Here is a 24,779-nt window from a genome sequence, read left to right on the forward strand (position 1 = left end):
GGCAATATTTCAGAGGAAGAAGTGACACATTTTGGTCATTCCATGAAATGTGAATGGAGAAGGAAAGGTAGGAGTCAAATGTCACTCCTAAGCAAGGTGCTTTTGGTGACAGGATATATGGATAGTACAGTTTACAGTGATGGAAAGGGGTGGTATTAGGCCATATTTAGGGGGAAATATCAGGATGTCAGTTTTAGACATATAACATTTAAGACGGCAAAGTGCAACCCACAAGGATATAGCCAGGAGGCAATCCAAGACTTGGGACTGGATTGCAGGACTGTGGGTCTGGGTGGATAGATATACAGCTGAACCCCGTTATAACGCGGTCCATGGGGTCCACAACTCGCGGCAAAATGGAGGTTTTAAAAGCGGGAGCCATACTCAGACCACGTTATAGGCGGATTCGCGTTGTAGCGGATCGCGCTATAATGGGGTTGAGCTGTATCTGCATATCATCTGCACAGAGATGACATCTAAGGCCGAAAGAGTTAATGAGGGTTTTATGTTTTATTCATGTTAATTTTCCTACAGTACATTACAATATAGTTTCATTATTATATACACATTTGTGTTGCAAATGAGATGTTAATCAGAGTTTACATAAAATTATGGGCGTTTCACATAAAATTATCCTATTCATTTATTTATCAGTCATGTACAAATTATTATCCATCAAAATGCAAAACGAGAAGACAAAAGTGCACAGAAATTGTGCTGTTTTATATGTTATATTTATTTTTATTTTTCTCTGTAAACTATTTTTTCATATTATGTTTTCTTATTTTAGCAAAAATGTCAAAATACATTTTCCAGCATTTTCCATTTGTATAACCGTATTAGTTTCACAACTTACAATGAATCATTATGTAGTATTTTAAATCTTTTTTATATATGTGGGGTGGATACAATCCAAATACTGGTGCTACAAAATGATGAGCAGTAGTACCGCAACAATGAAGGATACATGTATAAATCCTGCCGCTGAACACAGTCCAATGAAATGATAGGCATATGAGAGGGGCTCACAGTGTGCCAACAAGGTATCAAAACTCAGGAAGGGGGCAAGTCAAGTGGTAGGGAGCATGAGACCTATGCACGGAACTCCATAGTGAAAACTCCGCCACTACCCTCACTAATCCTGACGTCCTAAACACAACTCTTAAGCCCCTGGGGGTGCGGTACTCACGAACTTGACCCGTCGATGTTGCCCCTCAGATGCAGCAATAGGGACACTTGTTTCAGGTGCAGTGTCGGCGTGCTCCAGCCTCCGTAAGTAAATGAAAAAAGCTGAATATGGCGGTTCACAGCTGTCCGCAGGGTAAGTAGAATGCGCAATCAAAAAAGGTTTAAAAAAACTTTAATGTGCACTGAACATAACAAATGCCACAAGAAAACTCTGACGCGTTTCGTCCTGTGTTTTCTTTGACAAAGTCCTTACACAGGACGAAACGCGTCAGAGTTTTCTTGTGGCATTTGTTATGTTCAGTGCACATTAATGTTTTTTTTAAAAATATATTTTTTGTTTCAATTTTTTTGTATTGTTTTTAGCAAAATACACATCATATAATGAACTTTGTTGTACATATACTGGAGGAACATTGACAAGTAAAGATGTTACAATAGGCATCAGCAATCCTTCATCTTTGCTTAAATAAAGTGCTTTTTTTACTCCATTTATTACTGCAATATCCCATGCTCCCACAGTTTGGGTTTTAGTAGGGAAGCAGCCGCTTCCTCGTGTATCTCTCTTGGTTACAGGATAGAGGAGAGAAGAACAGAGAAGAAGAAGAGGGGGGGGGGGAGGGGGATCAGTCCACTTATTTGTTTTTTTTAATTACTTCCTTATAAGTCTGTCATATGCCCGACCATATTTCCCATATTTTATGGAATTTGTCCATTTTTTGGGACAGTTTTGCCGAGAGAAGTTCCATCGTCTTTATTTCCCGGAGTCTTCGTAACACTGTCTGTTTAGATGGGGCATTTACCTTTTCCCAGGCAGCTGCTACAGAGCAGCGGGCTGCCGTAAGTACATGTACTACCATCTTACTTTCTGCCGTTTCTAGATCATTGACTGGTTTAGCCAGCATCATGGTTAGTGGGTCCACCTCAATCTCTACCCTCAGGTATTCGCGGATCAATGTTTTGATCATGATCCAGAACACCTGAATCTTTGGCAATTCCACCAGATGTGAGCCATGTCTCCTTTTTGCCCGCAGCCATTCCAACACAAATCTGGGGTCCCGGGGAAGATCTGGCTCAACCTATTCGGGGTTAGGTACCAATGTAATAAGATTTTGTAAATATTCTCTTTGATAGTAGTGCAGATTGATGTTTTTGAAACTGCCTCCCAGATATCCTCCTAGTCTTCCCTATCAATTTCTATATTTAAATCTTCTGCCCATTTGAGCATATAATTGTGTTGGGAACAACCAGCTGACCTCGCCAGGCCCTGATAAACCTCCGAGATCAACCCTTTACAGTAATACCCTCTCCTACACAGTCGTTCGAAATTTGTTAACGGTTGGAATGTCGATTCTTTAGAGACTTTTTGCAGGTAGTGCCTGATCTGGAGGAAGCCAAATACTGGTAGATTTACTTTCTGGTGTTTTTTCTCCAGTTCTTGGATCGATAAGATCTTACCGTTAACCAATAAAATCATCTGCCACCATCATCTTTAACTGTTTAAATGTATTGAGTCTCTGTGGGAGCCAACCTGGGGGGAACTCAGGGTTATTAAATATGGGCGTTAGTAGTGTGGGCTGAGCCATCAGACCGTGTTTCTCTTTATTTTTGGTCCATATTCTCCATGTACATTTCATTGCTCCCAGTTTTAATACTTCCGAGAAGGTCTCTCTACCCCTCTCAGTCCACAGCGTGGCCGGGAGAGAGAGAGGTCTCGTGTAGGCAGATTCTATCTTGCTTAAGTTGGGCCGCTAAATAGTATTTAATGATATCCGGGACTTCCAAGCCTCCGCATTCTTTTGGTGCTAGCAGGATAGATCTAGCTACCCTCGGTCTTTTATTTTGCCAAATAAATTGGAAAATTCTGTTTTGCATATTTTTCAATTCGGACATTGGGATATCAATTGGGAGAGTCTGGAAGTAATACAGAAGTCTTGGTAGGATATTCATTTTGACCGTGGCTATTCTTCCTAGCTAAGATATCTGGTATTCATTCCAGCTCTGAAGGTCTTTTTTTAGCCTCTCAAATAGGGGAGGGTAGTTGGATTGAAACAACGATTTATACTCCCGTGTTATCTGGATTCCCAAGTATTTGATCTTTGTGGAGCTCCATTTATAATTAAAATTTGTTTGTAGTAATTTAACCTCGGGGTTAGGTAAGGATATATTCAATGCTTCCGACTTATCCATGTTGGTTTTGTACCCCGAAATTTTGCTGAATTTGTCTAGTTGTGAGTGTAAATTCGGGAGTGAAGTCAAGGTGTTGGCTAGAGTTAGGATAGTGTCATCAGCAAAGAGGGATATTTTATAGTTCGTCTCTCCAATTTCAATACCACTTATATTTTTGTCTTCTCTAATTGTCGACATGAATCCTATGAGCCGCAAAGGGAGACAGAAAAATATGAAATCCTGTTCCAGGACTCACCGCCACTGATTAACATGGGACTCACTTTTCAACGGTTTCACTGTCCAACGCTACTTCCAGAACGGATAACCTACTGTAAAAGATACTCCCCTAATAGGACAGATAATGTAGTGTACCAGGGAATGTACTAATGTACTGAATGCAGTGTCTGAGTGACGCCACAAGACATTCTTTATTGAACAGTAAGAGGCTCTCAGAAATTACAGAGGCTACTCTGATACTAGTGATGATTTTTTACCCTGCCAAACAAACAATAACATTTTAAGTTTTCTCTCTTTCAGGAACCAGTTGAGTTTGATAAAGTTGCAATTTACTTCTCCAAGGACGAGTGGATTATTTAAAAGAAGAACAGAAGGAACTTTACACGGATGTGATGATGGAGAATTACCAGACCCTCCGGTCTCTAGGTAAGAAAATATTACCCTCAATATGTCAAATGAAATATATATAAATTACAGGAGCTATATGTATCTTTATATAGAGCCACCCACGTACCTAGCGCTTCACAGCAGTAATACAATACACTTGACATCATAATATAGCAGATAAAGGGAATAAGATTTATGTATGGTGCAAACACTACATATATACGTGTCTCCCCGGACATATACAGGATGTGTCAATGTGAAGCCGGAAATTGTATCAATGATTGAGCAAGGAGAAGAGCCTTATGTAAGTTGTCACCAGCAGTATAAGGAGAAGGAAAGTCCTACAGATATCAGCACAGGTGAGTAATAAACACTTTAGTGGTGGGTGCTCTAGGAACAATCATTATATAACACAGGGGAGCGCAAACTTTTTTTCCCTGCGCCCCCCTGCCGGCAGTTCCCCTCTTTCCGCGCCCCTCCCCTCTTACCTTGACTCTGGCGGCGACGTGATGTCACATGACCTCGCGGCGTCATTTGACACCGCGTGGCCATGGCGACATGTATAAGAAGCCGCCGCAGCCAAGGTAGGTGAGGTTTACAGAGACCTTTGCCGCTTCCCCAGCACTTAATTTAAGTGCCTTTGGGAAGAGCGCAGGGCCTCTGTAAACCCCGCGCCCCCCACAGATAGTCTCACGCCCCCCAGTTTGCACACCGCTGATATAACATATTTCATAAAAAGGAAACTTGATCAGAAATAAGAATATCTGCCAATCATTACAAATGTCCTTTTTAACTATACTAGTCCCATGATAGAGTTGAAAGATGTGGTACATAAGCTTCCAGATTTTCAGTTTTATTGTATATAACTCTGGAAAACAATATCCTCACAAATAGTGTATTGCAATTTTGAATGCTTTTCTGCACTTCTAACAGTTACTGAATACCAAATTTGTTTCAAATGTTACCATGCTTGTAGTGTCTCTTTACAATCTGAAACGAAATCTGACGTTTGAAAAGCATTTTGTATGTCAGATGTTAATGAATTTCTTTACTCCCATTTTATCCCCAGCTGATGGATTCGTGAGCAGGAATTCCCCTGAAGGATATCCTATTTTGCACTGTTCACCAGATTGTGTAATGGAAGATGTCAGTGCTACCCATATTTATCAAGGACAAAATCACATTAGTCAAAATATACCAAGCCAGAGTCTGAGAAAATCTGTAAGAATTATGGCTAAGATATCAATTTCACAGGAAAAACGAAATCTCACAGACTCCCACATTTGGTCACTTCGAGAACATACAGGAAGAGAATATGCATGTACCTCTATTACAAACTGTAACAAAAGAAATACTAATGCAAGACAAGTTCCCACTAACCTGTCTTTAAATAGCTATACATGCTGTGAATGTGCTAAAAACTTCAATAATGAGTCGGCTTATAGAACTCACCAAAGAAAACATGCCACAGAGATGATGTATAACTGCTCTGAATGTCAGAAATGCTTTACTAGTAACTCAGATCTTGTTAAACATCTGAAAATTCACAAAGGAGAGATGACTTGCTCTGAATGTGGGAAACATTTCTCTTATAAATCACATCTTGTTATACATCACAGAATTCACACAGGAGAAACACCATTTGTGTGTTCTGAATGTGGCAAATGTTTTAACCAGAAAGGTAGTCTTGTTCAACATCAGAGAATTCATACAGGAGAAACCCCATTTGTATGTTCTGAATGTGGTAAATGTTTTAAACAGAACAATAGTTTTGTTAAACATCAGAGAATTCATACAGGAGAAAACCCATTTGTATGTTCTGAATGTGGTAAATGTTTTAAACAGAACAATAACCTTGTTGCACATCAGAGAGTTCACACAGGAGTAAAACCATTTGTATGTTCTGAATGTGGGAAATGTTTTATTCGGAACGATAGGCTTGTTGCACATCAGAGAATTCATACAGGAGAAACCCCATTTGTATGTTCTGAATGTGGCAAATGTTTTAACTTCAAAGCTAATCTTGTTAAACATCAGAGAATTCATACAGGAGAAAAACCATTTGTATGTTCTGAATGTGGTAAATGTTTTAAACAGAACAATAGCCTTGTTGAACATCAGAAAATTCACACAGGAGAAAAACCATTTGTATGTTCTGAATGTGGCAAATGTTTTAACCAGAAATGTCATCTTGTTGAACATCAAAGAATTCACACAGGAGAAAAACCATTTTTATGTTCTGAATGTGGGAAATGTTTTAACTACAAAGTTTGTCTTGTTAAACATCAGAGAATTCATACAGGAGAAAAACCATTTGTATGTTCTGAATGTGGGAAATGTTTTAGTCGGAACGATAGGCTTGTTGAACATCAGAAAGTTCACACAGGAGAAAAACCATTTGTATGTTCTGAATGTGGGAAATGTTTTAACCAGAAAGGTAGTTTTGTTGCCCATCGAAGAATTCACACAGAAGAAAAACGATGTTTGCTCTAAATGTGGTAAATGTTTTGCACGCAGAAAAGTTTTGCTTTTTAATAGAACAGTCTGAAAAATATGGGGGTTGTTTAAAAAAAAAATCTTTAAACTGCTATGAAAACATATCACCTTTCTTGTAATTGTGTTAAATATTTAGCTTTTTATTATTACTTAAAAAAAGTAAGGCAAGTGTGGAATTTTTACTGTTTTTTCGTGTTAAAAAAATTACTATTGTTTGAAAATTCTTTTATAGGATTTTTTAATTAATATTTTATAATAAGCATCTAGTGTATTTCCATAAGTTTTTGACTTTGAAAATGGGTGTCTGACACACCTTACAGTACATGTGCTGTTTTATTGTTAAGAGTACAAGCAATCAATAAAATAAACTAACATGGGCTCTGTGACGAAAACGGCAACAGGATGGTTAAAGTAAAGGTTAAGCGTGGTCCTGCCATCCCTTTCATCAAGATCACTGCCTTGATCCAAGAGTTGTTGTGAGCACTGGGATTGCCTGTGAATATATTTCCCAAAATGATGTAGTATGTCATTTTATTGTATTTAAAGGTACGGGGTACCATGTATATTATGCGTTAATACATATGGGGGCTGTAGTACCACCTCACTGGACATATGCAGATCACTCCCCTTAGCACCAGCTTTCTCAATAGAATTGTCCTTTTTGGTGGGCAGTGTTATTGTCCTTAAATTGGTACAATTTATTTTGTGTTAAATGGGGAAACCCCTATGCCGGTGCTCTGGATATATGTAGGAGATTATGACAGTGACTGTAAATAAGTCCGTAGTTGTCCATAATGTTGAACTTATTGTAGTGAGACAGGAGATAGAGGCTGTTAATGTGATGCTAGCAATAAATCTGCCCATGCATGAATCAGACACATTGTCCAGGTAGAAGACAAACGGATGGGGGAAGGGGGAATCCTGCAGCAGGAGCCGCAAAGTTGAGCCCGAGCTGGCCAGATAAGACAACCCCCATACTGCCACCCATCATCAAACTAGTCCTGCTGTCCCACGGTCACCTGGAAGAAGTGAAGATAAAAACTCACGTCTGTTTACCTTGTGCACATATTCCGCAGGCATCTGTAGTGATTAAGATCCTTAGTAGTGCCAGTTACTTTGCAGCTTTTCCACAAGGCATCCCTGAAATGATTGAACACTATAAGATCAGTTGTAACCCATGGAAGGTGGGCCCCCTGTACTCTTATTCTGCCTAGTGGAGCATGGGTATCACAGAGTTTTAAGAACTCTGATTGGAAATTGTCGAGCGCAGAATCAGGGTCGGGAATTAAGTCGATTCTGTACAAAGGGCAGTGGGTAAGGTCAGCCAGACACTGTTGTTGGTTAAAGTTTCTAAATGTCATGCTGTGCTCACCACAAACAACGAACGAAAAAGGTGCTCAAAAGCGCTCTAACAAAAACCCAGAGCTTTATAATTAAGTGCAAATAAACGACCGTGCATAAATAACACAATGTAAGTGCATAAATAACACAATGTAAGTGACAATCTATGGTGATCTATAAGGTGCAAATCAATAAAGGGGCTTAGCAAGCACACTCAACCCTTGGTGGGAGGCCGTTTCAGAAGTCTTGCAAGTTCAATTCTTTCCAAAAAGGACCAGAAGAGCGACTCTTTCAGCCATGAAAATAGAAAACATTACATAGAACAGCAATGTGTATTCCTTATTTAAAGTGATAGTGTAGGGCTCACAAAGGGCTACTCATAGTAAAGCAGCCAAAACTGAGCAGTCATCCAACTTATGGGGTGGATGGTCCCTGTGATTGATGCAGCAACTGCCCGCAGACAATCAGGTACACAGGGGTCGCGATCTCTCTGTGTATATTGTAGATCTCCGCTGTCTTATCCACTTCCGCACCTCTACCAGAGTTCGCGTCACTTCCGGTGCGTCATGGAACTCCGGCGTTGGTTGGTACGTCACTTCCGGCCCGTCTTGTCACTCCGGCGCTGGCTGGTGATGATTCGGTCTCGATCTTTTCCTCAGGGCACTGGCTGACAGGACACTACACGTTTCGTCGTTGACTCGACTTCATCAGGTCTCCCCAGTGGGAGAGACGGCTAAATATAGGGATGAGCTGGTATACATATACCTACTGCTCATATGGGAACTGATGCCCTAAACGGATATAAGGTTAAGGATATAAGATTATACCACTACAGAGACTGAGGCCCAGTATATTCTGTAAAGCTGTGATCCTCTGATATATCCACCACGATATAATGTCTGTATATTGAGGAATATAATCTCCGTTATATCATATCGGTAAATACAGACATACCCTCTGTGGTAATTATCCACGCATTTACTGAGTGTGACATTTTCCTGTTTTGGTTTTCCAATATACTGGGGACATTTTTACATGTGTCTATTTTTGCGCTGTTTTGGGTAGATGACTTTATTAGCAACAATCCTCTAATGCCAAGTCCTATTAACAGTTTTTGTTCCTTTATAAATAGACTGTTATTCTACCCTTATACCTTATATCCGTTTAGGGCATCAGTTCCCATATGAGCAGTAGGTATATGTATACCAGCTCATCCCTATATTTAGCCGTCTCTCCCACTGGGGATTTTAATATCCTGTGTTTATATGTTCACTATATATGTTGTATTTGTTATAAATAGATTTATTTAAAAAAAAAATTGGTTTTAATTATGCTTTTAAGTCTGTTGTCTTAGGGTCAGTGGACCCTTCTTTTGGTCCTACTAATTACATATTTACCATCCAACAGTGTCTAATATTGATACTGCAACTTTAGAGTGCAATTTATAGGGCTTATAGTGACCCCTGGTGGTTACTTGTTCATGTGTTAGCTATTTAATTTTTCCCTGTGCACCAAGTTTTTTAACTTTATGTACTACTAGGTGAGCGACTAGTCACTATGTTTAAGTGATAATCCAATGTGGTGTCTTCTTTCTTGTCTTTATAATCCATATCGTCTGTGGTCTTCTTTTCAGTGTCTTCTTTGCCGTCTGCGGGGTCTTCGTGGTCTTCTGGCTTCTTCATCTTCGACGACGCACTGGCCATCTTCTTCTGAGGGGAGGACCTCTCCCCACGGCGTCTAGCTGTAAAATGAGACGAAATAGGCTTTTATAGGTCTATGACGTTAAATTTTGCATCAAATGGTTCTCACGGTCCTGATTGGTCCGTGAAAAGCATGTGATTTTGGTTAAGGAACAAAAATAATGCTGACGTCATTTAAAGGAAATGAAGGCAGCCAATGAGAATGGCTTTGCTTCATTTACCTTTAATATGACGTCAAGAAAACCAAAATGGCGCCGTCACATGGGACTAGAGCCAATGATATCGTCGGAACTAAATCAACGATCTCATTGGCTCTAGTCCCATGTGACGGCGCCATTTTGGTTTTCTTGACGTCATGTTAAAGGTAAATGAAGCAAAGCCATTCTCATTCAGGACAAACCACTTTCCTCTTCACTCGATGAAACAAAAAGAAGACAGCACGGCTCCCATAGAATAATACTGTGAGTAAATAATTTATTAATAAATGCTGCTAGATTACGGAAACTTACAATAGATAAATAGGTAATAAGCAGTGATTAAAACGATCTTGGCACATCACCCGTTATTCCATCCGTGTGCCGATCCACATGCAGCTGGTCTGGTAAGCTCCCGTTGCGGACGCCAGGAATGTGCGCGCGCACTCAATCTCTTCCTGGTATTCAAGTCTAATATATAATCACGTAGTCCCCATAGCCCTGGCTAAGCCCGGTGTGGAGTAGCTTCTACTCACGATTAGACACTGTCTTGATCCCTCTCCTTCCAGCTGCTTCCCTGACGCTGCCAGAAGCGTCTCCCGTTTGGCCTCACGGTGGTGTAACAGATCCTCTCAGACGACATCAGAACAAGGTAAGGATCAAATGAACAACCGCTCCAGGAAAAAAGGTAAGGCGCTCACCAGCAAAAAAGGGGTAAAATTCAACTTTATTCAACTACATAAAAAACAAATAAACAAACAGTGCTAGCTACTCTCCCACGCGTTTCACGCCCACTGTGACGCTTTCTCAAGGAGTCCTTGAGAAAATGCCACAGTGGGCGTGAAATGCGTGGGAGAGTAGCTAGCACTGTTTGTTTCTTTGTTTTTTATGTAGTTTAATAAAGTTGAATTTTACCCCTTTTTTGCTGGTGAGTGCCTTACCTTTTTTCCTGGAGCGGTTGTTCATTTGATCCTTACCTTGTTCTACTTATTCTGGGCTTTTCCTCTGTCAGTCCTGTTAGAACAGGCAGTGGAAAGGTTAATTCCTTCAAGAGGTCTGTATGTGTATTTCAGCCTTGAATGTGTAGCAATACTCAAGGGCGGGCCTTGCAACTCTGAGGTTGTCAATCAAAGGGGTGGATATTGGTTGGAACGCACCCTGGTTTGTGTGGGCCAATCTGTATCCGGCTTTGTCTTGTAATGAGTCAAAGTTAGAGACACTCCCCTGGGATGTTCCAATTGGGACATACCTCCAAAATTAAGATACAGTTAGTCAGTCAGTTAATCAGTTAGTTAGTGTTGATGAGGAGCTGAGAGAGGAGACAACACCGAAGAAAGCTATCTCTTCCCTTCCCCCCATGCTAAGAGGGGGGGGGGAGAAAAGTAGAACATGATGCTAGCCAGGGCTCTGAGCTAGACAGAGAGGAATGATGATGTGACAGACTGTGATGCTGTGCTGATATGCTGCTGAAACGGTGTTTCCCTGGGCCCTTCTGATCCTGACCCCATATGTGAGAAACTGTCCCAATTACTTGTCTGTGTAGTGTGGTGCCCCTGCTGGCTCACAGGACTCCTCAGTCTCCCGCTGGGTGGTAATGGGGACTTCACCATGACAGGCGTCTGAGGTAGTGTACTGAGAGTCCTACTCACATTTGGTACAGTGCCTCCACCCCATCCAGATCCCCACGATAGCAGGGAGGAGTTTCTGACGGGGAACTCCTAGGTGCACCTTCTCCCTGAGTAACTCCACGCACAGGAAGAAGGGTCTTTTCATGGGCATCTTTATTAGCATGTCTTGTGGCAGACTGCCCATCACAGCGGCCGACACTTAGCCGCACATCTTGTAGTGGCCCTCCATTCAGAAGATTCCTCCTGTACTCTAATTAAGTTGTCTTTCCACCTCTCCCCTAAGGAAGACCGCCAGCTGTGCCAGAGCCCTGGACACAGTGTGTAATCAGCTTGTCACTTTGCCACTGACAGACAGACTTGAACTGCTGCAGACCTTGAACTCCAGAGATCAACCACTGGATGACACACACTGACTGAACCCCAACTCTGAACTGCTAACTTTAGGAAGTGCTGTGCAATATATAGGCTCCAGAAAGACCCACCTCTGTGTCACTAACAGTGGACCCAAAGCATGCTGTCACTTCCTTTGCTACATATGACACATCACAGGGTTTGAGGGCAAACATCCATGATAACTACTGGCAACCCTGCCTTATTACCAGGATTACTGCCAGCATGAGAGAGATCTGTACACCAATTTTACAAATGGCTACACTGCAATAAAAGAAAGATACTGCTGTGTGGAACTCTGTCTCTGGTATGTGAAGAGTGTCAGTGGGGGTCCCTCCTCTGAAGACCCCAGAGGATCCCTACTGGCTGGAGGCACTGCACCACCCAGAGATGACCAGAACAAAGTAACCTGTCCCACCTCCTGTCCCTGTCCTGGCTCTCCCCACACCACCGTGGAGCCCTCAGCCCTCTTGTTACCAGCAGGTTGCAGCACCATTACACCTGAGTAACCAGAGAAGGAGAGTACCCCCCCCCCCCATCTCACTTAGTGGGGATGGGATAAAAGGGTTACATATAGTTATACATATACTGTGTGTGTGTGTGTGTGTGTGTATATATATATATATATATATACTGCACCGACACACTTTATTCGAGCAAATACCCAGTATGTACCTGGCAGATACCTGGAATGCGCCGCTCCTCACCTCTGACAAGCCCCGTTGCGTTTGCCTTCCCAGCCTGGGTTCATGCCTGGCTGACGGGCGGCTGATCTGTTAAATGATAATGATTAGGATTTAATAGGCTGCAATGCTTCGTGTGTCTACCAGATGGCATAAATTCATGAATTGTAATGCAGTATATATATATAAACTGTGCAGTATTGCAGCCAGTGGGAATAAAATGCTTTAATCCCTGCTTGAAAATAACCCAATGCACTCGGGCAGAAAACAGTCACAAACCTCAATACACCCGGGTATACCCGAATTCGTGGGACTAGCCGAGCTCGAATAAAGTGTGTCGCCAGTGTATATACAGTGTTCGACAATTCTATACATTTACACGCCCGGGGGGTGTGGATTTAACCTCCGGGAGAGTAAGTATTGGCCCAAGCAGCACACGTGTTTTTTTTTAATTTCCCCTACTCACGCTGAAAAAAATAAATTAAAAAAAACTCCCCCTACCTGACAGCTGATTGGCGCGCGCTCCCAGGTTTTGTGGGCGCGCGGCCATGCTCTATATGAGCCCGCCCCCAATGAGCGGCCATTCTTTCTGCCCCGATATCTGTTGGAGAGAAAGTACTCTCCAATCTCTGCATGCTGCAACCCCTCTGCTCCTTCCCTGCGATTCCCCTGGTCCCCACATGGCTCCCTACTCCCCACCGCGGCCCTCTGCGCCTCCGCCTTTGCGTTAGCTCTCCTGTCCCCTTCCCTCCTCCTGTCCCCTTCCCCTGCTCCTGTCCCCTTCCCCTCCTCCTGTCCCCTGCTCCTGTCCCCTTCCCCTGCTCCTGTCCCCTCCCCCCTCGATCGCTGCCTGGGGCGGGAGGTCCCCACTGCTGCAGCCCGCTTGGCGTGTGGGGGGGGGTCCTCGGTGAATCCCACCTACCCTGCCGCCTCCCCGCCAGCTAGCTTCATGCCGCCGCGGGCTGGGGGGAAGAGGCAGTCTGCAAAGCTGCTTGGCCGCGCACTGTGACGACATGCCGGCGAGGGGAGCAGGGCAGTGGTGGCCACGGCGGGGCTGACTGTCCCCTGGGGCGTCCGCTGGGGGATACCTCGCCACGTGCCTCCCACCCACCCTGCCTCCCCAAAGCTTCCAATACGCCTGCGTGAGGTATGGGGTGGGGGGATGTCGGCATGGGGTGGGTGGGAGAGGAGCGTGGTGGTGGTGCTGGTCGCGGCCTTTCCTCCCCCGTGTGTGTGTGTGTGAATGGGTGTGTGTGAATGGGTGTGTGTGTGTGTGTGTATCAGAGTATGTGTATAGGTACCCCCCAATCAGTAACCTCCCCTCCCCCAATCAGTCACCCCCCCCAGTCACCTCCCCCCAAATCAGTCACCTCCCCCAATCAGTCAACACCCCCCCCAGTCAGTCCCCCTCCCCCAGTCAGTCCCCCTCCCCCAGTCAGTCCTCCCTCCCCAGTCAGTCACCCCCCCAGTCAGTCACCCCCCCGCCCCAGTCAGTCAGTCACCCTCTCTCTCTCTGTGTATCACCCACCCTCTGTGTGTGTCACCCACCGTTTCTCCCCTCTGTGTCTCCCCCCACACTCTCTCTCTCCCCCACACCCTCTCCCCAACACTCTCTCTCTCCCCCACTCTCTCTATCTCCCCCACTCTCTCTCTCTCTCCCCCACTCTCTCTCTCTCCCCCACTCTCTCTCTCTCCACCACTCTCTCTCTCTCCCCCACTCTCTCTCTCCCCCACACTCTCTCTCTCCCCCCCAACACTCTCTCTCTCCCACACTCTCTCCCACACTCTCTCCCACACTCTCTCTCTCCCACACTCTCTCTCTCCCACTCTCTCTCTCTCCCACACTCTCCCCCCCACACTCCTCTCTCTCCCCCCCACACTCTCTCTCTCTGCCCCCCCCACTCTCTCTCTCTCTTCCCCCCACACTCTCTCTCTCTCTTCCCCCCCACACTCTCTCTCTCCTCCCCCACACTTTCTCTCTCTTCCTGCCCACACTCTCTCTCTCTCTTCGCCCCCCACACTCTCTCTCTGCCCCCCCACACTCTCTCTCTCTTCCCCCCCACACTCTCTCTCTCTTCCCCCCCCCACACTCTCTCTCCCCCCCCACACTCTCTCTCTCTCTTCCCCCACACTCTCTCTCTCTTCCCCCCACACTCTCTCTCTCTCTCTTCCCCCCCACACTCTCTCTCTCTCTTCCCCCCCACACTCTCTCTCTCTTCCCCCCAACACTCTCTCTCTTCCCCCCCACACTCTCTCTCTCTCTTCCCCCCCACACACTCTCTCTCTCTTCCCCCCCACACTCTCTCTCTTCCCCCCCACACTCTCTCTCTCTTCCCCCCACACTCTCTCTCTCTTCCCCCCCACACTCTCTCTCTCTCCCCCTCTCTCTCTCCCCGTCTCTCTCTCCCCCACACTCTCTCTCCCCCTCTCTCTCCCCCCACACACTCTCCCCCCCACTATCTCTCTCTCCCCCCACTTTCTCTCTCCCCCCACTCTCTCTCTCCCCCCACACACTCTCCCCCCCCACTCTCTCTCTCTCCCCCCACTTTCTCTCTCTCCCCCCACTCTCTCTCTCCCCCCACTCTCTCTCTCCCCCCACACTCTCTCTCTCTCCCTCACTATCTCTATCTCCCCCACTCTCTCTCCCACTCTCTCTCTCCCCCACTCTCTCTATCTCCCCCACTCTCTCTCTCTCCCCCACTCTCTCTCTCTCCCCCACTCTCTCTCTCCCCCACTCTCTCTCTCCCCCACACACTCTCTCTCTCTTCCCCCCAAACACACTCTCTCTCTTCCCCCCCACACTCTCTCTCTCTTCCCCCCCACACTCTCTCTCTCTTCCCCCCCCCACACTCTCTCTCTCCCCCCCCACACTCTCTCTCTCTCTCTTCCCCCCTCACACTCTCTCTCTTCCCCCACACTCTCTCTCTTCCCCCCACACTCTCTCTCTCTCTTCCCCCCCACACTCTCTCTCTCCTCCCCCACACTTTCTCTCTCTTCCTGCCCACACTCTCTCTCTCTCTCTTCGACCCCCCACACTCTCTCTCTGCCCCCCACACTCTCTCTCTCTTCCCCCCCACACTCTCTCTCTCTTCCCCCCCCCCACACTCTCTCTCCCCCCCCACACTCTCTCTCTCTTCCCCCACACTCTCTCTCTCTTCCCCCCACACTCTCTCTCTCTCTTCCCCCCCACACTCTCTCTCTCTCTTCCCCCCCACACTCTCTCTCTCTTCCCCCCAACACTCTCTCTCTTCCCCCCCACACTCTCTCTCTCTCTTCCCCCCCACACACTCTCTCTCTCTTCCCCCCCACACTCTCTCTCTTCCCCCCCACACTCTCTCTCTCTTCCCCCCACACTCTCTCTCTCTTCCCCTCCACACACTCTCTCTCTCCCCCTCTCTCTCTCTCCCCGTCTCTCTCTCCCCCACACTCTCTCTCCCCCTCTCTCTCCCCCCACACACTCTCCCCCCCACTATCTCTCTCTCCCCCCACTTTCTCTCTCCCCCCACTCTCTCTCTCCCCCCACACACTCTCCCCCCCCACTCTCTCTCTCTCTCCCCCCACTTTCTCTCTCTCCCCCCACTCTCTCTCTCCCCCCACTCTCTCTCTCCCCCCACACTCTCTCTCTCCCCCACACTCTCTCTCTCCCCCCACTATCTCTATCTCCCCCACTCTCTCTCTCCCACTCTCTCTCTCCCCCACTCTCTCTATCTCCCCCACTCTCTCTCTCTCTCCCCCACTCTCTCTCTCTCCCCCACTCTCTCTCTCTCCCCCACTCTCTCTCTCTCCCCCACTCTCTCTCTCCCCCACACTCTCTCTCTCCCCCCCAACACTCTCTCTCTCCCACACTCTCCCACACTCTCTCTCCCACACTCTCTCTCTCCCACACTCTCTCTCTCCCACTCTCTCTCTCCCACACTCTCCCCCCCACACTCCTCTCTCTCCCCCCCACACTCTCTCTCTCTCTCTGCACCCCCCACACTCTCTCTCTCTTCCCCCCACGCTCTCTCTCTCTCTCTTCCCCCCCACACTCTCTGTCTCTTCCCCCCCACACTCTCTCTCTCTTCCCCCCCACACTCTCTTTCTATCTTCCCCCCCACACTCTCTCTCTCTCTTCCCCCCACACACACACACTCTCTCTTCCCCCCCACACTCTCTCTCTCTTCCCCCCCACACTCTCTCTCTCTTCCCCGCCCCACACTCTCTCTCTCTTCCCCCCCACACTCTCTCTCCCTTCCCCCCCCACACTCTCTCTCTTCCCCCACACTCTCTCTCTTCCCCCCACACTCTCTCTCTCTTCCCCCCCACACTCTCTCTCTCCTCCCCCACACTTTCTCTCTCTTCCCCCCCACACTCTCTCTCTCTCTTCCCACCCCACACTCTCTCTCTTCCCCCCCACACTCTCTCTCTCTTCCCCCCCAAACACTCTCTCTCTTCCCCCCCCCACACTCTCTCTCTCCCCCCCCACACTCTCTCTCTCTTCCCCCCAACACTCTCTCTCTTCCCCCCCACACTCTCTCTCTCTCTTCCCCCCCACACACTCTCTCTCTCTTCCCCCCCACACTCTCTCTCTTCCCCCCCACACTCTCTCTCTCTTCCCCCCACACTCTCTCTCTCTTCCCCTCCACACACTCTCTCTCTCCCCCTCTCTCTCTCTCCCCGTCTCTCTCTCCCCCACACTCTCTCTCCCCCTCTCTCTCCCCCCACACACTCTCCCCCCCACTATCTCTCTCTCCCCCCACTTTCTCTCTCCCCCCACTCTCTCTCTCCCCCCACACACTCTCCCCCCCCACTCTCTCTCTCTCTCCCCCCACTTTCTCTCTCTCCCCCCACTCTCTCTCTCCCCCCACTCTCTCTCTCCCCCCACACTCTCTCTCTCCCCCACACTCTCTCTCTCCCCCCACTATCTCTATCTCCCCCACTCTCTCTCTCCCACTCTCTCTCTCCCCCACTCTCTCTATCTCCCCCACTCTCTCTCTCTCTCCCCCACTCTCTCTCTCTCCCCCACTCTCTCTCTCTCCCCCACTCTCTCTCTCTCCCCCACTCTCTCTCTCCCCCACACTCTCTCTCTCCCCCCCAACACTCTCTCTCTCCCACACTCTCCCACACTCTCTCTCCCACACTCTCTCTCTCCCACACTCCTCTCTCTCCCACTCTCTCTCCTCCACACTCTCCCCCCCACACTCCTCTCTCTCCCCCCCACACTCTCTCTCTCTCTGCACCCCCCACACTCTCTCTCTCTTCCCCCCACGCTCTCTCTCTCTCTCTTCCCCCCCACACTCTCTGTCTCTTCCCCCCCCACACTCTCTCTCTCTTCCCCCCCACACTCTCTTTCTATCTTCCCCCCCACACTCTCTCTCTCTCTTCCCCCACACACACACACTCTCTCTTCCCCCCCACACTCTCTCTCTCTTCCCCCCCACACTCTCTCTCTCTTCCCCGCCCCACACTCTCTCTCTCTTCCCCCCCACACTCTCTCTCCCTTCCCCCCCCACACTCTCTCTCTTCCCCCACACTCTCTCTCTTCCCCCACACTCTCTCTCTCTTCCCCCCCACACTCTCTCTCTCCTCCCCACACTTTCTCTCTCTTCCCCCCCACACTCTCTCTCTCTCTTCCCACCCCACACTCTCTCTCTTCCCCCCCACACTCTCTCTCTCTTCCCCCCCAAACACTCTCTCTCTTCCCCCCCCCACACTCTCTCTCTCTCCCCCCCCACACTCTCTCTCTCTTCCCCCACACTCTCTCTCTCTTCCCCCCACACTCTCTCTCTCTCTTCCCCCCACACTCTCTCTCTCTCTTCCCCCCACACTCTCTCTCTCTTCCCCCCAACACTCTCTCTCTCTTCCCCCCCACACTCTCTCTCTCTTCCCCCCCACACTCTCTCTCTCTTCCCCCCCACACTCTCTCTCTTCCCCCCCCCACTCTCTCTCGCTCTTCCCCCCACACTCTCTCTCTCTTCCCCCCACACTCTCTCTCTCTTCCCCCCACACTCTCTCTCTTTCCCCCCACACTCTCTCTCTCTCCCCCCCACACTCTCTCTCTCTTCCCCCCCCACTATCTCTCTCTCCCCCCACTTTCTCTCTCTCCCCCCACTCTCTCTCTCCCCCCACTCTCTCTCTCCCCCCACACTCTCTCTCCCCCACACTCTCTCTCTCTCCCCCACACTCTCTCTCTCCCCCCCACTATCTCTATCTCCCCCACTCTCTCTCCCACTCTCTCTCTCTCTAACCCCACTCTCTCTATCTCCCCCACTCTCTCTCTCTCTCCCCCACTCTCTCTCTCTCCCCACTCTCTCTCTCTCCCCCACTCTCTCTCTCTCCCCACTCTCTCTCTCCCCCACACTCTCTCTCTCCCCCCAAACTCTCTCTCTCCCACACTCTCTCCCACACTCTCTCTCCACACTCTCTCTCTCCCACTCTCTCTCTCTCCACACTCTCCCCCCCACACTCCTCTCTCTCCCCCCCACACTCTCTCTCTCTGCACCCCCCACATTCTCTCTCTCTTCCCCCCACACTCTCTCTCTCTTCCCCCACACACTCTCTGTCTCTTCCCCCCCACACTCTCTCTCTCTTCCCCCCCCACACTCTCTTTCTATCTTCCCCCCCACACTCTCTCTCTTCCCCCCCCCACACTCTCTCTCTCTCTCTTCCCCCACACACACACTCTCTCTCTTCCCCCCCACTCTCTCTCTCTCTTCCCCCCCACACACTCTCTCTCTTCCCCCCACACTCTCTCTCTCTTCCCCCCCACACTCTCTCTCTCTCTCTCTCTCTCTTCCCCCCCCACTCTCTCTCTTCCCCCACACTCTCTCTCCCCCCCCACACTCTCTCTCTCTCTTCTTTCCCCCCACACTCTCTCTCTCTTCCCCCACACTGTCTCTCTCTTTCCCCCCACACTCTCTCTCTCTCTTCCCCCCCACACTCTCTCTCTTCCCCCCCCCACACTCTCTCTCTCTTTCCCCCAACACACTCTCTCTCTCTTCCCCCCCACACTCTCTCTCTCTTCCCCCCCCCCCCCCCACACTCTCTCTCTTCTTCCCCCCCCACACACTCTCTCTCTCTCCCCCCCACACTCTCTCTCTCTTCCCCCCCACAATCTCTCTCTCTTCCCCCCACACTCTCTCTCTCTTCCCCCACACTCTCTCTCTCTTCCCCCCCACACTCTCTCTCTCTTCCCCCCACACACTCTATCTCTTCCCCCCCACACTCTCTCTCTTTTCCCCCTCCACACTCTCTCTCTCTCCCCCCACTCTCTCTCTCCCCACACTCTCTCTCTCTCCCCCCACTCTCTCTATCTCTCTCTCCCCCCACACTCTCTCTCTCTCCCCCACACACTCTCTCTCTCCCCCTCTCTCTCTCCCCTCTCTCTCTCTCCCCCACTCTCTCCCCCACTCTCTCTCTCTCCCCCCCACACACTCTCTCCCCCCACTATCTCTCTCTCCCCCCACTTTCTCTCTCTCCCCCCACTCTCTCACTCCCCCCACTCTCTCTCTCTCCCCCCACACTCTCTCTCTCTCCCCACACTCTCACTCTCTCTCTCCCCCCACACTCTCTCTCTCTCCCCCACACTCTCTCTCTCTCCCCCCACACACTCTCACTCTCCCCCACACACTCTCTCCCTCACACACTCTCTCTCTCACCCCCACACACTCTCTCTCTCCCCACACTCTCTCTCTCTCTCCCCCCATTCTCTCTGTCTCTCTCCCCCACTCTCTCTCCCCCCCACACTCTCTCTCTCTTCCCCCACACTCTCTCTCTCTTCCCCCCACACTCTCTCTCTCTCTTCCCCCCCACACTCTCTCTCTTCCCCCCCACACTCTCTCTCTCTTCCCCCAACACACACTCTCTCTCTTCCCCCCCACACTCTCTCTCTCTTCCCCCCCCCACACTCTCTCTCTCTTCCCCCCCCACACTCTCTCTCTCTTCCCCCCCACACTCTCTCTCTCTTCCCCCCCACACTCTCTCTCTCCTTCCCCCCACACTCTCTCTCTCTTCCCCCCACACTCTCTCTCTCTTCCCCCCCCACACTCTCTCTCTCTCTCCCCCCCCACACTCTCTCTCTCTTCCCCCACACTCTCTCTCTCTTCCCCCCACACTCTCTCTCTCTCTTCCCCCCACTCTCTCTCTCCCCCCACTCTCTCTCTCCCCCCACTCTCTCTCTCCCCCCACACTCTCTCTCTCTCCCCCACACTCTCTCTCTCCCCCCACTATCTCTATCTCCCCCACTCTCTCTCTCCCACTCTCTCTCTCCCCCACTCTCTCTATCTCCCCCACTCTCTCTCTCTCTCTCCCCACTCTCTCTCTCTCCCCCACTCTCTCTCTCTCCCCCACTCTCTCTCTCTCCCCCACTCTCTCTCTCCCCCCACACTCTCTCTCTCCCCCCCAACACTCTCTCTCTCCCACACTCTCCCACTCTCTCTCTCCCACACTCTCTCTCTCCCACACTCTCTCTCTCCCACTCTCTCTCTCCCACACTCTCCCCCCCACACTCCTCTCTCTCCCCCCCACACTCTCTCTCTCTCTGCACCCCCCCACACTCTCTCTCTCTTCCCCCCACGCTCTCTCTCTCTCTTCCCCCCCACACTCTCTGTCTCTTCCCCCCCACACTCTCTCTCTCTTCCCCCCCACACTCTCTTTCTATCTTCCCCCCCACACTCTCTCTCTCTCTTCCCCCCACACACACACACTCTCTCTTCCCCCCACACTCTCTCTCTCTTCCCCCCCACACTCTCTCTCTCTTCCCCCCCCCACACTCTCTCTCTCTTCCCCCCCACACTCTCTCTCCCTTCCCCCCCCCACACTCTCTCTCTTCCCCACACTCTCTCTCTTCCCCCCACACTCTCTCTCTCTTCCCCCCCACACTCTCTCTCCTCCCCCACACTTTCTCTCTCTTCCCCCCACACTCTCTCTCTCTCTTCCCACCCCACACTCTCTCTCTTCCCCCCCACACTCTCTCTCTCTTCCCCCCCAAACACTCTCTCTCTTCCCCCCCCCACACTCTCTCTCTCTCCCCCCCCACACTCTCTCTCTTCCCCCACACTCTCTCTCTCTTCCCCCCACACTCTCTCTCTCTTCCCCCCACACTCTCTCTCTCTCTTCCCCCCCACACTCTCTCTCTCTTCCCCCCAACACTCTCTCTCTCTTCCCCCCACTCTCTCTCTCGTTCCCCCCCACACTCTCTCTCTCTCCCCCCACACTCTCTCTCTTCCCCCCCCCACTCTCTCTCGCTCTTCCCCCACACTCTCTCTCTCTTCCCCCCACACTCTCTCTCTCTTCCCCCCCACACTCTCTCTCTTCCCCCCACACTCTCTCTCTCTTCCCCCCCACACTCTCTCTCTCTTCCCCCCCCACTATCTCTCTCTCTCCCCCCACTTTCTCTCTCTCCTCCCACTCTCTCTCTCCCCCCACTCTCTCTCTCCCCCCACACTCTCTCTCCCCCCACACTCTCTCTCTCTCCCCACACTCTCTCTCTCCCCCCCACTATCTCTATCTCCCCCACTCTCTCTCCCACTCTCTCTCTCTCTAACCCCACTCTCTCTATCTCCCCCACTCTCTCTCTCTCTCCCCCACTCTCTCTCTCTCCCCACTCTCTCTCTCTCTCCCCACTCTCTCTCTCTCCCCCACTCTCTCTCTCCCCACACTCTCTCTCTCCCCCCCAACACTCTCTCTCTCCCACACTCTCTCCCACACTCTCTCTCCCACACTCTCTCTCTCCCACACTCTCTCTCTCCCACTCTCTCTCTCTCCCACACTCTCCCCCCCACACTCCTCTCTCTCCCCCCCACACTCTCTCTCTCTGCACCCCCCACATTCTCTCTCTCTTCCCCCACACTCTCTCTCTCTTCCCCCACACACTCTCTGTCTCTTCCCCCCACACTCTCTCTCTCTTCCCCCCCCCCACACTCTCTTTCTATCTTCCCCCCCACACTCTCTCTCTTCCCCCCCCCCACACTCTCTCTCTCTCTCTTCCCCCACACACACACTCTCTCTCTTCCCCCCACACTCTCTCTCTCTTCCCCCCCACACACTCTCTCTCTTCCCCCCCACACTCTCTCTCTCTTCCCCCCACAGCTCTCTCTCTCTCTCTCTCTCTCTCTTCCCCCCCCACTCTCTCTCTTCCCCACACTCTCTCTCCCCCCCCCACACTCTCTCTCTCTCTTCCCCCCCACACTCTCTCTCTCTTCCCCCACACTTTCTCTCTCTTCCCCCCACACTCTCTCTCTCTCTTCCCCCCCACACTCTCTCTTCCCCCCCACACTCTCTCTCTCTTCCCCCAACACACTCTCTCTCTCTCTTCCCCCCCACACTCTCTCTCTCTTCCCCCCCCCACACTCTCTCTCTTCCCCCCCCCCACACACTCTCTCTCTCTTCCCCCCCACACTCTCTCTCTCTTCCCCCCACAATCTCTCTCTCTTCCCCCACACTCTCTCTCTCTTCCCCCCACACTCTCTCTCTCTTCCCCCCCACACTCTCTCTCTCTTCCCCCACACACTCTATCTCTTTCCCCCCCACACTCTCTCTCTTTTCCCCTCCACACTCTCTCTCTCTCTCTCTCTCCCCCCAATCTCTCTCTCCCCACACTCTCTCTCTCTCCCCCACTCTCTCTATCTCTCTCTCCCCCCACACTCTCTCTCTCTCCCCCACACACTCTCTCTCTCCCCTCTCTCTCTCCCCTCTCTCTCTCTCCCCCCACTCTCTCCCCCAACTCTCTCTCTCTCCCCCCCACACACTCTCTCCCCCCACTATCTCTCTCTCCCCCACTTTCTCTCTCTCCCCCACTCTCTCAACTCCCCCCCACTCTCTCTCTCTCCCCCCACACTCTCTCTCTCCCCCACACTCTCACTCTCTCTCTCCCCCCACACTCTCTCTCTCTCCCCCACACTCTCTCTCTCTCCCCCACACACTCTCACTCTCCCCCACACACTCTCTCCCTCACACACTCTCTCTCTCACCCCCACACACTCTCTCTCTCCCCACACTCTCTCTCTCTCTCCCCCCATTCTCTCTGTCTCTCTCCCCCCACTCTCTCTCCCCCCCCACACTCTCTCTCTCTTCCCCCACACTCTCTCTCTCTTCCCCCCACACTCTCTCTCTCTCTTCCCCCCCACACTCTCTCTTCCCCCCCCCCACACTCTCTCTCTCTTCCCCCCCCCACACACTCTCTCTCTCTTCCCCCCCACACTCTCTCTCTCTTCCCCCCCACACTCTCTCTCTCTTCCCCCCACACTCTCTCTCTCTTCCCCCCACACTCTCTCTCTCTTCCCCCCCACACTCTCTCTCTCTTCCCCCCACACACTCTATCTCTTCCCCCCCCCACACTCTCTCTCTCTTCCCCCCCCACACACTCTCTCTCTCTTCCCCCCCACACTCTCTCTCTCTTCCCCCCACACTCTCTCTCTCTTCCCCCACACTCTCTCTCTCTTCCCCCCACACTCTCTCTCTCTTCCCCCCCCACACTCTCTCTCTCTCTCTCCCCCCACACTCTCTCTCTCTTCCCCCACACTCTCTCTCTCTTCCCCCCACACTCTCTCTCTCTCTTCCCCCCACACTCTCTCTCTCTCTTCCCCCCACACTCTCTCTCTCTCTTTTCCCCCCACACTCTCTCTCTCTTCCCCCCAACACTCTCTCTCTCTTCCCCCCCACACACTCTCTCTCTCTTCCCCCCCACACTCTCTCTCTTCCCCCCACACTCTCTCTCTCTTCCCTCCACACTCTCTCTCTCTCCCCCTCTCTCTCTCTCCCCTCTCTCTCTCCCCCACTCTCTCTCTCCCCCTCTCTCTCTCTCCCCACACACTCTCTCCCCCCACTATCTCTCTCTCCCCCCACTTTCTCTCTCTCCCCCCACTCTCTCTCTCCCCCCACACTCTCTCTCCCCCCCACACTCTCTCTCTCCCCACACTCTCTCTCTCCCCCACACTCTCTCTCTCCCCCCACTTTCTCTCTCTCCTCCCACTTTCTCTCTCTCCCCCACTCTCTCTTCTCCCCCCACTCTCTCTCTCCCCCCACACTCTCTCTCCCCCCACACTCTCTCTCCCCCCACACTCTCTCTCTCTCCCCCACACTCTCTCTCTCCCCCACTATCTCTATCTCCCCCACTCTCTCTCTCCCCTACTCTCTCTCTCCCCCACTCTCTCTCTCCCCCACTCTCTCTCTCTCCCCCACTCTCTCTCTCTCTCCCACTCTCTCTCTCCCCCACACTCTCTCTCTCCCCGCCCAACACTCTCTCTCTCCCACACTCTCTCCCACACTCTCTCTCTCTCCCACACTCTCTCTCTCTCCCACACTCTCCCCCCCCACACTCCTCTCTCTCCCCCCCACACCCTCTCTCTTCCCCCACACTCTCTCTCGTCCCCCCACACTCTCTTTCTATCT

At 50.7% G+C, this 24,779-nt stretch overlaps 1 pseudogene; it reads left to right on the forward strand.

Moving 5' to 3' along the window:
* LOC142476975 (uncharacterized) overlaps positions 1-8,157 on the forward strand; it is a 30,121-nt pseudogene extending 21,964 nt beyond the window's left edge.
* Positions 8,158-24,779: the final 16,622 nt, after the last annotated feature.

The sequence above is a fragment of the Ascaphus truei genome, unplaced genomic scaffold (assembly GCF_040206685.1).
Source record: "Ascaphus truei isolate aAscTru1 unplaced genomic scaffold, aAscTru1.hap1 HAP1_SCAFFOLD_1833, whole genome shotgun sequence".
Taxonomy (NCBI): domain Eukaryota; kingdom Metazoa; phylum Chordata; class Amphibia; order Anura; family Ascaphidae; genus Ascaphus; species Ascaphus truei.